Source organism: Brienomyrus brachyistius, chromosome 12 (genome assembly GCF_023856365.1).
Source record: "Brienomyrus brachyistius isolate T26 chromosome 12, BBRACH_0.4, whole genome shotgun sequence".
Classification (NCBI taxonomy): domain Eukaryota; kingdom Metazoa; phylum Chordata; class Actinopteri; order Osteoglossiformes; family Mormyridae; genus Brienomyrus; species Brienomyrus brachyistius.
In genome coordinates, this window is record NC_064544.1 from 3,659,011 (window position 1) to 3,663,883 (window position 4,873).

General features: G+C 42.6%; 1 non-coding gene across 1 annotated transcript; it reads left to right on the top strand.

Moving 5' to 3' along the window:
* Positions 1–2,771: 2,771 nt before the first annotated feature.
* trnaa-agc (transfer RNA alanine (anticodon AGC)) lies at positions 2,772–2,844 on the top strand. The gene has a single exon. It is a non-coding gene; the product is annotated as a tRNA-Ala (tRNA).
* Positions 2,845–4,873: the final 2,029 nt, after the last annotated feature.

The window sequence follows — 4,873 nt, forward strand, 5'->3', positions numbered from 1 at the left end:
AATTGATCTTTTTATCCAAAACTCCCCCGGAAGCTGAAGTGCATTAACTTAACTTTGGCTAATGAGTTGAAAGCTTCTTTTTTTGTCCGCTGGCCCTGCCAGGTAAATCTGAGTAATTACATTTGTTTCTGTGGAAAACGAGGGAAGAAGCTGGTAATGTTGTTAAAATTTCTAGTGTTTACAGCTAAATCAGATCATACATTTAAACAAACAAATGACAAACGAAGCCGACACAGACAGATGGACAGATAGACTTTCCTTTTCCTTATTTGTGTTTTTATGGAATTACAAACTCAGATCACATCTTCGATTTTAGATTTAGTGTGGAAACACCACTAAGCGGCGATTATGTTGTTTCACACTGTGGCCAGAGTATCTGTACACCTTCTGGATTAATATTCTGAGCTTCCGCCAAGGAAAAAAAAAATATATACAAATATATATAATATATACATATATTCACACACATTTTGTACTCATATCTTTGTGGGGACTCTCCATTCATTCCTTTGGGAAAAACTTTAATCCCAACAATGACACCCTAACCCCCACCCAGCCCTAACCTTAACCACAGATCACAGATTGTTATAAAATTGAGTTTCCCCTTGTGGGGACTGAAAAAATGGTCCCCACAATGTCAAAACAACTGGTGCACCAGCCCCGCCCACCACACACACACACACACACACACACACGCACACACACACACACACACACACACACACACACACTACGAGCAATCATCTCTGAGATATTGCATGTCTATTTATCTGCCTTCTGCAGGTCTGTTCAATTCCGGATCGTTTAGCTTAAAGTTAATTGTCATTGTCTGCCTGTTTTAAGCTGGACGTCCGGCGCTTAATCATGCAGTGCTTTACAAGCCCGACATCGCATACACCTCAACAGCCAATATGCGCAAGTAAAACAGGAAGCCGTGCTGTGACCCCCCCCCCCCCCCCCACCTTGGTTCCCGTTCCCCTGCAACCCTGCATGAAAGAAATTGTTACAGAAAATGGATGGATAGGTGGATGGATGGATGCTGAGCTAAGTCTTATTACAGCATTGCTAAATTCTGCTTTTAGCCTACAGCTAACATTTAATGTTCTCCAGAGATCACAGCCACCGAATCCTTTGTTTTATAGTTCAGTGTCCTCACCCCATTTAATTCAATTTAGAAGCACGTGGATGAGGTAAGTAAGCCGTGAATCAGGTTTAACAGGGGACCTTTCAAGAAGGATTTTGGCGCTGTTGCTGTGTGTGTCTTTCCTTTATGCATGGCTGTTTTCTCACCTTTTGCTCCCCCCCCTCCAAAAAAAAAAAAGACATCCTTCCTAATTATTCACTTATCTGTGTCCCCAGGGTAGGTACACATTTTAAAGCGTGCAAAACGCAGGACGCCTTTGTTCCCGTTACGATCCCTCCTTATCTAAACGGCCACTCTCCCTTTGCCCCGGTGACCAAGTACGGCAGACGGGTGAATTTCCATTTAATACCTACTGGGTTAACGGCAGCCGCGTAACGTTAAGGTTAAGCCTCCCCGCTGGAGCATATGGCAAATATTCCTCGACCGATATATTTCATGCAGACCTAACACCGCATTACACATTACACTGCATTTCCCCAGGAGGAAAACCATTTACAGGCACTTGGTATAAAAAGTAAAATGCATAGTGACTTAAACAGAGCGTTCTGCTTCTCAGCCATCCGCTGGGCTCCATTTTGCCGGACGTCCCGCTGAAACCAGAGCTTTCACTTTCATTTCTTCTAATTTTATGTGTACAGATCATTAGGATGGTGTGCCAGTGCTTGTCTCCATTTATTTGCTACAAATTTAGTCGGTGGGACATGGAGAATTTATAAACCTGGGAAGTAAAAGGCTAAATTGAAGCTTTGAACATTTAATTTGAGTGTATATAGTAAAGCGGAATATGTTTTTTTTCTACTGCGAGCGCCGGTTTTTGTGAAAATGGGGTCATAAATTTAAAAGCCTTTTTTTGTTCTTCTTTGGGGGGGGGGCTTTCCATTCGCAGTTATCACTTTGAAACTGATTTATCTTTCCTTTTACCGAGTGAAAGTATTCAATTGTCCTTGATTACACCATCTGGATCGTAGATCAGCTACAGTGGCTTGCAAATCAATGCAGATTTTAAATAACAATGAGCGCACCGCTAGCGTCAGGCGGAGAGAGCGCAGTGGCTGTATATCCAAGCCAGTATATTACATTAATGGAATATGCAATTAGATTTTCCCCTGTTTATCAGAAAATGATGAATGGATTTGGCGCTCTTGAAATTAAAGTTTACCGGAATGACTGAGGTCCACTCAGCAACAATAACTGTTTTTAAGCACCGGCATTAAATTACAGCCTGTTCCAGAGGCTACTTAAGAAATAACAGAAGGCGTTTCCTTGCAGCAAAGACGTATTTTTGGGGGATATATTTATAGGGTCATTTACGTTTAAAATCTCTGTATTGACTGGATTATGAAAAACAAGTATTTAAATAAATAGTTTCTTTTTGAAATGCCCCTAGAACAAAGTTTTGCGTAAGTGCATTATGTCAGAAGGCTAGGAAAATTAGGTATGGAGGACGGCGGGCCATGCAGATTGATGTAAAGGTCTTTTATGATTGGTGTAAAGAGGGAGGGCGTGGCTATTTGTAGATCATTTGTGATTGGTGCAAAGAAGGAGAGTGGAGGAAATTATACAGGGTCTGATTATAGAGGGTCTCTATATTTGCTACAAATTTAGTCAGTGGGACTAAAGGTGAGGTGGGGAATTAGCTCAAATGGTAGAGCGCTCGCTTAGCATGCGAGAGGTAGCGGGATCGATGCCCGCATTCTCCAGATTGTGCATTTTGAGCAGTGTGTGGCTCTGTGGGCTAAGCCTGTGTGCCTGTAATCAGAAGGTCGCAGGTTCAAACCCCGCCTCAGACTGTGGGTCCTTGAGCAAGGCCCTTAACCCCCAGCTCCCTGGGTGCTGCTACAGGTGGCAGCCCTTCACAGACAACTTCCTCTATGAAAAAAGAGCAGGTTGTGGGAGGCGTAAAGACAATTTCCCTACGGGGACAATAAAAGTATCGATTATTATTATTATTATTATTATTATTATTATTATTAATAAATTTGGGGATATATATATATATATCCCCAAATTTATATATATATAACAGAGTTGTCAGACAGAGTACTAATTAAATAGAAAACTAATTATTTCTTTATGGGGACCGCCCATTTATTTCTGTGGGAAAAATGCTAATGCTAACAATGACGACCTTAACCCCCACCCAGCCCTAACCATGACCATAAGTAACCAATTTACAAGAGTTTTTGTATTTTTAGTTTTTTCATTGCAGTTGCAGAATTTTGTAAAATAGAGTTTCCCCATAAGGTAATAAAATAAAATGGGTATTCATCACGTTGGGGGCATTTGGTCCCCACAAGGTTCGGTATACCTGGACCACACAGACACACACACATATATATATATGTGTGTGTTTGGATGAATGTGGATGGTTTGACACCAATGAATAAATTAAGCTGGTGTAGAGATGCAGTGAATGGGGGGGTTTCCCCGTTCCCATCACAGAATGCCACTGCGCTGAAATTGGAAACCCCTTCCTAATAAAATAAGAAATCTCGGTGATCTAAGGGCTTCGTCCAGTCTTGAGAAACGATTCACCCGAACAACAATGTGGTGCAGTAATTGGTCAAATCTGCATCAAAAGGCAAGACTTTCCAAATGCTTAATAACCCCTTTTTTGCGGCAGATATGCATGAACAGCCAGATGAGTGAGTCACTGCCTCTCTGCAGGCATGAATAACATATTTATTATAAAATACAAAAGCTACTGGCTCTGCTGTAATATGGGCTCAGTATGTGGGGGGCGGGAGGGGTGGGGGGCGGGAGGGGTGGGGGGGGGGGGAGGCCTTTACTGGGTTGTGTCTTTATATTAAAATGGAGATTTCATATTCTAGAGGGACAGCGTGTGGCTAAGTGGGTTAGGCCTCTGTGCCTGGGATCGGACGGTTGCTGGTTCGAATCTTCTGAGTGGCAGAGCAGTCGCATCCCTTTTGGGCTCTTGAGAAAAGCCTTTAGCTCAAGGGAACCCGGGTGACCCTGTGCTCAGACCCCAAGCATCAATCTCACCTCTATCTGTGTCTTACAAAGTAATATTTGATGTATTTAGCAGATGCATTTTTTAAGAACACATGGTCAGACAGTGCCTGCAGCTACTGGGGGTAAAGGGCCTCGCTCAGGGGCCCAATGGTAAAGTTACTCTGCCGACTATGGGATTTGAACCAGCGACCTTCCGATCACAGATACAGCATCTTAAACCACTGAGCCACATGTACCAAAACCCAAAACAGCCCACTATACCCATGCTCACACTTGTACAAAGAGTAAATAAAGCTTCTTCCCATTTCTGGAAGAGGGCCCCATGGCCGGACTCTTACCTGGAGCAGCGTAGAGCTGATGGCTTTCTGATGGCGGGCATGAGCGTGACGTGCGTGTTGATCAAAGGAGGCCCGTCCTTGAGTAATGGCTCCCAAAGGCATACAGCATGCAGAAATGGAAACTCTCAATTAAAACTCTTTTAATGTTTCCCCATTTCATGCCCTTTTTTCCTGCCCTTCAGAAACTTCAGAGGTAAAGTAATTTAAAAGTTAACAGTGATAATGCCTGGGCTGTTTTTTTTGCAGCTTTTGAGGGTAAAGGTGAGACCATGGAGATGAATTTATATCCTTTGCGTATAAAATGCATATTTTATATTTTATAGCAGCGAAATATTTCAGTTGTTTGACACGTAATGCGATAAGTGCAGTGATGGATTGATAGGGCTGATATCTATAAGATGGACAAAATGACAGGCAA